Below are 12,219 nucleotides of genomic sequence, written 5' to 3'. Positions count from 1 at the left end.
ATTTTGTCTGTTTGCACATGCACACGCACACGCACACGCGCACACACACACGCACACGCACACGCACACTAAAATGGCCACCACTGGTGTACTTCATCTCCCAGAGTGCTTCACTCACTCACTTTTGGATTGTGCCATGTGGGTGGGGAGATGGGTGGAGCTATGGCTATAAAAGAAGTGCAAAACTTGCCCCAAACCCCAGTCTGCTGCTACAGAGGTGCTGTGAGCCAGTCCAACTCATGCTGACCTTAAAGGTGAATTGCATATGTTTTTTTCTTTAGCATGGTTAAAATATATTGTTTATTGTTGCTTTAATTGATTGTTACATTGTTTGTTTATTGCTAATTTGATGTCATTTGGATTGCTTGTTAACATTGTGTATTTGGGTAAATAATTCTGTTTGTGTTCTTATCCACAGACAACATGCTGATTGCCTCACTGTCACTTTTGATGTTGGGAAAATAAAATCACCCTGCACCTTGTCCTGCTGTGTGCCTGCCATCTTTCCTTGTGGTTTTATCTGGGTCCAGTGCTGAGGGGTCACATTGCCCTCACCTGTAGGTGTGACACGCATTAACCGCTCATCCTGGCTGATATTTTACCACATGTTGAGCAGAGTTGCTTTAACTTAAGAACACATAATTTGATAATTGTAAACCCAGTTCACCAATGTTTACACTGCAAAATGTATCACCAATGTATTTTACATGAAACAGAAGTTGGCGGGCTTGTAATCCTGCAGTGTGACTGACATCAATCTGAGCCAATCAGAGTTGGGCTGTGGTCAGGCTCTGTACCAGGTGCACTGAATCACTGATGAATGGAGATGGTGCAAGACAGTTGGCAGTATAGAGGGAACGTTTTTTAACATCCAATTCAACTTATCTTTGAAACCTGCTGAATGAAACCTCCAAAAGCCAAATCCGTGAGTTTAAAGGGAGGTTTACACAATCTGAAATATATTTTCAATGTTATGTAAAGGGAGGTATGAAGGTAATTTGAAGTGACGGCAATGTGTTGTGATTTGAAATGTATTCCTATCTTGTGTTTTAATTAAAGCCAACTGAGATGTTAGTTTTGGCCTTAAAGGGACACTCCACCGAAACAATGCTTATTTATTTTGCACATCTCGCACATCCGAAAACAGTTTAGCAGGCATTCATTTAGTTTGACACTTATTGAGTTGATTTGTGAAAGGTATAGTTTGGTTTATTTTAAGTGGGGTACTATGCGGTACTTGCATGCAGTCGGTGTACTGGGTAAAGCACTCTGGACGCATCACACACAGAGATAGAACTGTACTCTAACCACAACAGGCACAGAGCTGTCTGCTGAGTGAAGTTGACCATGAGCAAAAACATAGAAAAAACAAATACATAGAATGCTTCCATACTGCTCAGCTGGTGTAATCAAACTCTCCACAAGCCCTGAGATGCCAAGTTGACTTGAAAATGTCATTTACACCCTGATTCTAGCTTAAATGTTCACTGTAGCAAGGTTGTACCTTAGTTGGTGTAATTCAGCCGCTAGCTCCAGTGCACATTGCCACACACATATACACCTATACACACACACACACACACACACACACATACTCACACATATATACACACACACATATACACACTTACACACATATACACTAACACTACTATTACTACTGCTACTACTGCTTGAACCCGGTCAGGTCACCAAATCTCAACCAAACTTTGTGCACTTGTGCACATACCAACTCTGATTAAATGTGCAATTCAGTGTCTATATTATCTGACATACACCCCCCAAGTCACCAGAAGCTTGGACCCCGCATCGCCGCTTGCGGCTATATTTCTTTTTTTTATTCTCCGCTAAAACAGTATGCACGGCAAAAACCGTAAGGGGTACAGTAGCCAGACTTTGCACATAGGTTGGAAATGTGCCCCACTACTCAGAGACAAAAAATTAGCCATATTGGCCAGATGGTGGCGCTATAACAGACCCTTTTGCGTATTGACCCATAACTGCTGAACCGTGAGACGTAGAATCAAAATTCCTCATCTGCTGGATTCCCTGGATCAATACGCATCTATCCATATAGACCACGCCCATTTAAGTCTGCTAGATTTTCCGCCATCTTGGACTTTGTCAATAACCTATTTTTGCTATCTCCTCCCAGGCCATTTGCCTGAATGAGCGCAAACTTTTTCTGTGGCATCTCTGGACTTACCTGACCAAAACTCTTACACAGAATTTGGATACGTGAAACCGTCTTGAAATGATAAATGTTTAAACTTTTGTGTATTTACTTTTGTTCTTTTCCTGCCCTAAAAGTGTGTGGATCTCAGAAACCATACACCCCCCATCACCCAAACTTTCCACACAGGTTCACGACATCACTGTCCATTAAAGCACTCAATAGTAAGAGATAACGCAGACCAACTTAGTACAGCTCATCATGTTCTATTCTTAGGGAAGCGGTGCAATACTTAATAATTTTTCATTTCAACATTTTCTCTTTTTTTGTGGAGGGCTGGTGCAATATTTTTACCACTGGGTATGCTTGATGTATATGTACACTGTAGGAATTTAATGTGAATTGTCGTTTGATTGCACTGTCTATATGTCAATATGTATGTCTAAACGCTGTGTCTCTTGATGCCCAAAAAGAATTTCTCCCAAGGGAGACAATAAAGGCTAATTCAATTCAATTCAATCACCCACTACTCAGAGTAAAAAAATTACACCAATCCACCAGATGGTGGCGCTATAACAGCCAACCACCACTACTACTGCCGCTGCTGCTACTACTACTACTACTATTCTTAGTACTTCTGCTGCTACTATTGCTACCACTCCCACTACTACCAACACTACTACTACTACTATTACTACTACTGCTACTACTACTACTACTAGTACTGCTTGGAAACCGTCAGGTCACCGGATCTACACACACACACACACACACACACACACACACACACACACGCACACGCGCACACACACACACACACGCGCACACGTACACACACGCACACACATATACACCACACCTGCACCTAATTCTGGACTGATCACCACACACCTGCACTTAAGACGCTAATCAGCCTCTACACTCAGTGTGTGTCCGTTACTGCAGTAGAGGCTGTGTTGGTGTTTCAGTTGGTGTTTATCCTCCCTTCAGATGCATTATTAAGTAAGTTGTAGTTTTGTTAGCCATTGTTGAATTGCCATTCCAAGCCATCCTGATCTTAAAGGTGAATTGCATATGTTTTTCTCTTTAGCCATGGTTAAAATATATTGTTTATTGTTTGTTTGATTGTTATATTGTTTTTTATTGCTAAACATACTACTTCCTATGACTATTTTGTCTGTTTGCACACGCACACGCACACGCGCACACACACACGCACACGCACACTAAAATGGCCACCACTGGTGTACTTCATCTCCCAGAGTGCTTCACTCACTCACTTGTGGATTGTGCCATGTGGGTGGGGAGATGGGTGGAGCTATGGCTATAAAAGAAGTGCAAAACTTGCCCCAAACCCCAGTCTGCTGCTACAGAGGTGCTGTGAGCCAGTCCAACTCATGCTGACCTTAAAGGTGAATTGGATATGTTTTTTTCTTTAGCATGGTTAAAATATATTGTTTATTGTTGCTTTAATTGATTGTTACATTGTTTGTTTATTGCTAATTTGATGTCATTTGGATTGCTTGTTAACATTGTGTATTTGGGTAAATAATTCTGTTTGTGTTCTTATCCACAGACAACATGCTGATTGCCTCACTGTCACTTTTGATGTTGGGAAAATAAAATCACCCTGCACCTTGTCCTGCTGTGTGCCTGCCATCTTTCCTTGTGGTTTTATCTGGGTCCAGTGCTGAGGGGTCACATTGCCCTCACCTGTTCATAGGTGTGACACGCATTAACCGCTCATCCTGGCTGATATTTTACCACATGTTGAGCAGAGTTGCTTTAACTTAAGAACACATAATTTGATAATTGTAAACCCAGTTCACCAATGTTTACACTGCAAAATGTATCACCAATGTATTTTACATGAAACAGAAGTTGGCGGGCTTGTAATCCTGCAGTGTGACTGACATCAATCTGAGCCAATCAGAGTTGGGCTGTGGTCAGGCTCTGTACCAGGTGCACTGAATCACTGATGAATGGAGATGGTGCAAGACAGTTGGCAGTATAGAGGGAACGTTTTTTAACATCCAATTCAACTTATCTTTGAAACCTGCTGAATGAAACCTCCAAAAGCCAAATCCGTGAGTTTAAAGGGAGGTTTACACAATCTGAAATATATTTTCAATGTTATGTAAAGGGAGGTATGAAGGTAATTTGAAGTGACGGCAATGTGTTGTGATTTGAAATGTATTACTATCTTGTGTTTTAATTAAAGCCAACTGAGATGTTAGTTTTGGCCTTAAAGGGACACTCCACCGAAACAATGCTTATTTATTTTGCACATCTCGCACATCCGAAAACAGTTTAGCAGGCATTCATTTAGTTTGACACTTATTGAGTTGATTTGTGAAAGGTATAGTTTGGTTTATTTGAAGTGGGGTACTATGCGGTACTTGCATGCAGTCGGTGTACTGGGTAAAGCACTCTGGACGCATCACACACAGAGATAGAACTGTACTCTAACCACAACAGGCACAGAGCTGTCTGTTGAGTGAAGTTGACCATGAGCAAAAACATAGAAAATACATAGAATGCTTCCATACTGCTCAGCTGGTGTAATCAAACTATCCACAAGCCCTGAGATGCCAAGTTGACTTGAAAATGTCATTTACACCCTGATTCTAGCTTAAATGTTCACTGTAGCAAGGTTGTACCTTAGTTGGTGTAATTCAGCCGCTAGCTCCAGTGCACATTGCCACACACATATACACCTATACACACACACACACATAATACTCACACATATACACACACATATATATACACACTTACACACATATACACTAACACTACTATTACTACTGCTACTACTGCTTGAACCCGGTCAGGTCACCAAATCTCAACCAAACTTTGTGCACTTGTGCACATACCAACTCTGATTAAATGTGCAATTCAGTGTCTATATTATCTGACATACACCCCCCAAGTCACCAGAAGCTTGGACCCCGCATCGCCGCTTGCGGCTATATTTATTACTGTTATTCGCCCACAGCAGCTAACCCTGCTACTTAGCTAACAAGCTAACGACTGCCAGATTCAGCCCTTGTCCTCTGAAGAAGGGATGAGTTCAACAATCACGCAAAGAAAGAAGTGGAGAAATGTGCCATAAATGACAAACAGGTGGTGCTCTGCATATCAGTGAATGTTTCACGGGATTATGCTCAGGTGGAGAGTGTGATAAAACAGGCTCAAGAGAAGCTGGGGCTTGTTGATATGCTGGCCTGGTCAACTGTGCTGGAACGTCCATTTGTGGAAGCTTTGAGGAAGTGGACGTGGATGGCTTTAGAAGGGTGATGGAAGTGAACTACTTGGGCAGTGTGTACCCAACGCAGGCTGTCATCACTGCCATGAAGGAGTGAAGAATGGGACGTATCATGTTTGTGTCTTCCCAAGCGGGCCAGATTGGCCTGTTTGGCTACACTGCCTACTCTCCATCCAACTTTTGCCCTTTGTGGCTTAGCAGAGCCACTGGATGGAGATGAAGCCATACACTATCTATGTGACGGTGGCATAACCCCCCGACACCGACACTCCAGGACTAGCTGAGGAGAATAAGACCAAGCCCCTGGAGACCCAGGTAATCTTTGAGACCTCTGGGGTTTGTCAACCAGAGCAAATGGCCAAAGTCCTCGTTGACCTGCTCTCAGACCTGCTCTCAGTCACATAGTGATTGAGAACTCTGAGAGCAGGTCACGTGGGGGATGGGTTTACCCAGGCTACTCATCACTCACCTGTGGAATGTCACCTGTCAGCTCCATCACAGAAAGCCTCCAGCAGATCGTGACCATGGGACTGTTTCAGACCATCGCCCTGTTCTACCTGGAGTGCTTTGACATCACTGTGCGTCGCTGCATGATCCACAGAGAGCAGTCGAGAGCAGCCCACAAGAGAAGAGCACAGTGACACAGAAACACCCCCCTGATTCCTGCTCCGTCCCTGCCCTCCCCCCTTCACAGCCACTGGAGAGACCCCCCCTTTTCTTCCCCTTCCCCCTGCGTGTAGGGGGCAAGGCCTTGTGTGCACATGTGATATATTGTCAAAATGGGGTGAAAGAAAATGGCAGGTATTTCCAATTCATTTGTCAGGTGATGTAGGCTTCACAGCCATTTAGAGTTTTCTATCCTTTCAGAGCATTCCAGTGACTTTTTGGTTTAATGCGTGCACCTGCTTCTTATGTGGAGCGGCCTTACTGAAGGGGGATGAAGGCAGAATAAACATCCCACAGCTTGTTATAAAAGTAGGCCTTGTAAACAACTGACACTTTAGATATTGGGCCTCCCTGCCTCCACTCACACAATGTTTTTCCCCCCTCGCTTGCACAGAGGAGCCTGGCTGTCCAATATGGCCTGAAATTCTTTCCCACCAGGGGCTAGTGAACACCAGAAAGGTAACATTTTGTCATTGTTGCATGCATCACACAGCTAGGTTGAAGGTTCACCTTATCAAACCTTTTTCAACAAATAAGTCCCCTCTACTCTACCTTTTTGCCAGGCAGCTGGCTGCCGGCCTACATCTGGCTCTGTCTGAAGGAAGGAAGCTGATTGACGGACAACCCTCAAAATGCTCGAGTCACATTAGTGATGACATCACCCACTTATGACATCACTCACTGATGGACATCACTGATATCACTGACATCACACTTGCTCAAGTGACATCACTCTGAACAGGCTGACTGACAACCCACAACCCTGAGGACGACGTCATCAGTGGCCGCCAGCCAGCTGCCTGGCAATATTTTCCCAGGCAGCCAGATGACAGATGAGATCACCAGTGATGTCATCAGTAACACACATGCCTGGCATAATGTGAATTTGCGCTTGTTACTCAACACTTGATTCGAGATCGGAGGAGGATCCGAGGAGGGCCATCGAGCAGTGACGGCTCTTGCACACCATGAAACGCTCGGCGGCATGCAGAGCGTGAAAGCCTCTTTGACGCTGCATCTTGATAGGCTGTCTTGCTCTATTTCCGCGTCTGATTGGTCCATTTCAACCTCGCGCCCCCTGCCGCTGGAACCGCCCAGCGTTTCGCTGTCGCAGACTAGAGGCGGCTTGTCTCAGCTTCACGCTCGCGGGGCGGGACTAGGGCGGGACCTTTCGTTAAAGCTACCCAATGACAGCTCTTCCTACATATTTCGTCCAACCACCCTTCTGTGTACATCTACCTGAAAATGTTTCTACAGGCTACAGCTCCAAGCTGGAAGCTGGTTTCCACGCCCACAAAACGCTGCGTCACAGCGGAAAAGCGATTTTCCCATTGTAGATGTGCACGAGGCGTGAGGGAGGTTGGTGTGCTGGCATGACGGCCGAGAGGTCCGGGAACATGGAGGTCGAATAGGAGAGTGAGGCGGTCAGAGGGAGGAACATTGAGGAGTTGTTTGCAGCCTCTGGTGAAAGAAATCCTTCAGCTTTGACTGACAGGCTGCTCTGCTGTCATGGAGTCCGTGGGCTGGGTTAAAGCTGTGGTACCAACAATTTGAGCAGCAAGCCTGGAGCTTTTTCTGATGGGAATATTGTTGCTTCCTGGTTTTGGCAGAGCATCACCGTTGCTTCTTTCTAACTCTGGAAGTGCTGTACTATTTCACAAGATGAGTAACAGAGCTGTGGGGTGGGAGGGGTCGGCCATGATTTTACAAGACCGCTTCAGCGTCCTGGCGGTGTGCAGGTCCTGAAGGGATGGCAGGTTACACACGTTCAGCACAGCAGATTAACCGCCGTTTTATTTCAAATTTACGTTGAGATTGTAGGTTTGCAGAGATGTGAAATGCCACATTTTCAGAAACATTTTGCGGATGTTTTGTTTCAAATTTACGTTGATATTCTACATATGACTGGTTTGCAGACCATATGCCATTTTATTCTGGCGATTGGGTTGTTTCCAATCATTGTCATTGTTTTCTTTTTTGTAAAATAGTCTGTAGTAGGGGTGCACCGATCGATCGGCAAGCAATCTGTATCGGCCAATTTTGACCTCAAATATGCGATCGGCTGATTGCCGATATTTCGGCTGATTGCCGATGTTTTTTTATATTAAAAAAAAAGAAGAAAAAAAAGGCTAATCAGGCTTTCCAACGATATAAAATACAATGCCAATTGGTATTATTAAAGGGGAGAAATAATCGACCTAAAATAACGTTTCCAAACTTTCTTTGAGGAGTTTATATATCGGTGATCGGTGATCGTAATCGGTGATCGGTTGATGATCGGTTGGGCAGATATTTCCCATAGGCGATCGGCAATCGGTGATCGGTGGCAAAAAATGTGATCGGTGCACCCCTAGTCTGTAGCAATATATAACAAAATGATATGCTTATTCAACATAAAATCAACATTCATCAATATTAAATGTGTTAAAGTCAGTGGTCATTTCAGAACCAAGACAGGTCCTCTGCTCTCAGGTGCTGATGCTTGTTTTCACGTTTAAATACTATAATAGTCTGTTACTGGATGTCAGAGCGCTATCCATGGTACTGATACCTTGCTCTATGACCTGTGTGTGTGTGTGTGTGTGTGTGTGTGTGTGTGTGTGTGTGTGTGTGTGTGTGTGTGTGTGTGTGTGTGTGTGTGCGTGTGTGCGTGCGTGTGTGCGTTTGTGTGTGTATGTTGCTTGCGTGTGTGTACTTCGTAACTAACGTGTACTAGGGCCCCGTCAAAATTGCTTGCACTGGGGCCCCTCATGACTAGCCTATGCCACTGGTTGTTTCTGCTGATGTTGAGATGAAATCAGCAGAGCTTTAACGAGTGGAGCGTTGCCTTATAGTGGCTGTGTTTAAACAGATGGAAATGTAGGAGAAAGAACAGAGAGAATTTACTTCTGCTGGCCAAGAAAAGATGACTTTTCTCTGGGGTTTTGCAGCGTGGAGCTTTCTGCAGGATATCTGAGCCAGACAGACGCTGTGGTTTGGACTCAGCGGATTTGCTGCATTCATAGATTGTTTTTAATCATGAAATCACATTTTTGCTCATTGTCTGGGGGAGCAGTGAGTCAATACACTGATTGAAAGGTACAGAGAATGTAGAGTTGAGTAGAGCAGTATTTCTCAACGTGGACTGTCCGGGGACCACCAGGGGTCCTTGAGGGGGTTCCAGGCAGGGCCCCAGGAAACTGATGAGTTGTTTAGCATGTTTAGCAATATTTCATTTACAAGACATTCAACACAATTAGAGAATGAAGAAGAATGACTGTTTTGATCATAGTTTCGCTCCACAGTCATGGAATTCTGGACAAAATCAGATCTGACAACAAAAATATTTGGGTCAGAGAGACGTGAAAACAACTGTCATATGTGAGCTGGTTGTACTTTACTGTATTTACTCATATTCAAATGCACTAAAAGTCACTTCTACCACCGGTCTTGCCATCTAAACACTCTCATTCAGTTTATAATTCTGTGTAAGGATGACAAGCTGGTAAAAAGGAGGATTACATTTTCCTCATTCTGACCTAGCCTACCTCCTAGTAAAGAAACTTGTGCTGACCTGGCAAATCTGTGGAAAGTAGACATCTAAAATTTGCAGCGCCAGTGTCAGCAAATGAACAATGTAAACAACCAAGTATCTGTGCATGAGGTTATTTGACTCACAGTGTGAACCACTGAGGCCAGTCTAGAATAACAAGTTTAGCTGGAAAGACAATGGAAAATAATGTTTGCACAGACCGTCTGTAACCAGTTAGAGTAAGTGGCCATTCACACTATACGCCGAAGCAACGGCAAAGCCACGCTGACCCACGCAGTTTAATTTCGGCGCCCTTGTTAACAGGTGAGACGGATCACACCAGCCCCATCTCCGTCTCAGGGTCACCACCCTCAGTGGTGACCCTGAGGGTCCCTATCACTTATAGGACCACCATGGAAACAATGCTAAGCTGATGCTATGTGCTCTGACGCAGGCCAAAGCTGCCGCTGCAACGGCAGCCGCCTCATCCTTCCACCCAGCCAGCCTGGTGAGCTGCTGTTCGGGCTGGCCGGCCAAGTCTGTGTTTCTGGCTGGGAGTCAGCTCCCCTAGCCGCTTGCTGGCATGGCTGATTTCCATCTAACATCTGTGGGTAAGGCCTGCTTCACATGGGTCACAGAGCACTTTCTGTACGGAACGTCTTGGGGGATCAGAGACATTTGTTTCTGACAAGTTCCAGTAGTGTGGTGAAGATGTTGGCATGCTGCATTCAAAATGAGGAGGAGGATTTCTCTGTGGAAGTAAAATATGAAGAAATCATAATGTTATGGACTGGGGAAGCTAAGCAGCTTTGGATATGATCAGTCCTTGGATGGGAGACCATCTGGTGCTGGAAGTGGTGTTGGAAGACCAGTAGGAGGTGCTCTTGCCTCTGGTCTCATGAATAATCTCCCCATCCCCAATGCTCCAGGTCTCTGACTCTGTCCTGTGAGTGAGCGCCGTTCTTCAGATGAGACATTAAACCAAAGTGAAAACCCTTGTAAAGCGCCATATGAATGCAATCAATTATTGTTATTACAAGGCCTGTACACTAAAAGCTCAAATAAACACACATGTACCCCCAAAGCATTGAGGTATGAGCTCCAAACAGCTCGCAAAATGCTCTGGGAAGAAGCTCCATTTGCTTGTTTAGTCCATGTTGACTCCGCTCTGCTGAAGCGATCCACTCTCATAACAGCCTAGCGATGCTATTGGCTGGGCTGTTGCACTGTGAGCGATGTTATTGGCTGGGGCTTTGCACATGTTGCTGCCTAAAAATGTCCTGAGACAGCAAAACAAATGTAAAATCAGGCAGGGCCAGCAACTCTTCACATAAACACACTGCCACACTGTTGTATGGGTCAGAAGTAATGGTTTTGAGGGAAAACTTTTATATAACTCTATATAATGTTTTTTAATTATATAGTTGCATAGTATACCCTTAAAGTACCAATCCGTGACATTTAAACCTAAAGAAAAGTCTGCTACTGTCTATCTAATTGATAGAACACAATAGTCTTTCAACCTATGGAAGAAGAAGAATGCCTTTATTGTCAATGAACAGCTCAGGAGTATTAACATAACATGCATGTCATTAACGGTGGGGGGAAACCCTCACAAACACGGGGAGAACATGCAAACTCCACACCGAAAGGACCTGGGATGGACTGGGGTTCAAACCCAGGAACTTCTTGTTGGGCACCAATGCTATGCTGATCAACCGCACCATGTCATTTTTTACATTATTCATCTAAAATGTTCTGGTAGCTGTCCTGTGAAAAATCCTCTGGTGCACAGGTGGCAATGGATGCCAGCTAGCTAGCATGATAATTTCAGAGTCAGTGTGACTTGTGTCAGAGAGGCCTCAGTTTGCCTCAGCGCTGGGGTGGGCAGCAGCTGGCGTAGAGGTCGACCGCCTTAACACTTTGACCAGGCGCAGGTTGCTAAGCAACTGTTATGCAGCACTCTGTTGTTCAGTTGTTGACAACACGCTCTTGTGCAGCTCTTGAACGAGCCTCTTCACCAGCATACTCAACATAATGTTCATTGTCCATATTTAGTATGGTCTATGTCCCACCCCCCTTTCAACCTCCCCCCCCCCCCCCCCCCTCCCCTCTGGGTCTTGAGTGAAGCACGTTTCCGTGGAAAACTCTTGATAGAGAGAGAGAATGCCTCATGGAGATCAAGCACGTGCAATCCAGTAGTAGCGTACTACTGTATCCATGGCCGCATAGCCACTATAGCAGCGGCACCAAACTCACATTCAGATTTCATATAGACAATCTTGTCAACAAATTACTTTTCTGTAATAGAAATAGATCTAACTTTCCTATGTTTTGTTGTAGGAAAAGGATTGTTGAAGCTGTTTTTCTCTCTGTCTTAGACTATGGTGATGTACTTTGTAGACATGTCTCTGCTTCTAATCTTAAACTCTTGGATGTCGTTTACCACTCTGTCCTTGGTTTGTTACTGTTTGATGTTTATAAAATCATCATTGCATTTTGTGTGAAAAAGTTGATGGTTGTCTCTGTCTCAGAGACACAATAATATTTATTTACTGATTGGCTACAGTATTTGGCTTTCACTAAAAGTCCCTATAGAGT

At 44.5% G+C, this 12,219-nt stretch overlaps 1 pseudogene across 1 annotated transcript in view; it reads left to right on the top strand.

The window, feature by feature from the left end:
• LOC310777813 (3-dehydrosphinganine reductase pseudogene) overlaps nt 1–6,082 on the top strand; it is a 16,784-nt pseudogene extending 10,702 nt beyond the window's left edge. The window contains exon 2 of the transcript in view: nt 5,236–6,082. The product of the transcript in view is annotated as a 3-dehydrosphinganine reductase pseudogene (transcript). The remainder of the gene's footprint in view (nt 1–5,235) is intronic.
• The last annotated feature ends 6,137 nt before the right edge of the window (nt 6,083–12,219 follow it).

Source organism: Poromitra crassiceps (assembly GCF_964638095.1).
Source record: "Poromitra crassiceps genome assembly, chromosome: 6".
NCBI classification, from domain to species: domain Eukaryota; kingdom Metazoa; phylum Chordata; class Actinopteri; order Beryciformes; family Melamphaidae; genus Poromitra; species Poromitra crassiceps.
The sequence above is the reverse complement of the archived record's forward strand: the minus strand, read 5'-3'. Positions and strand labels throughout refer to the sequence as shown.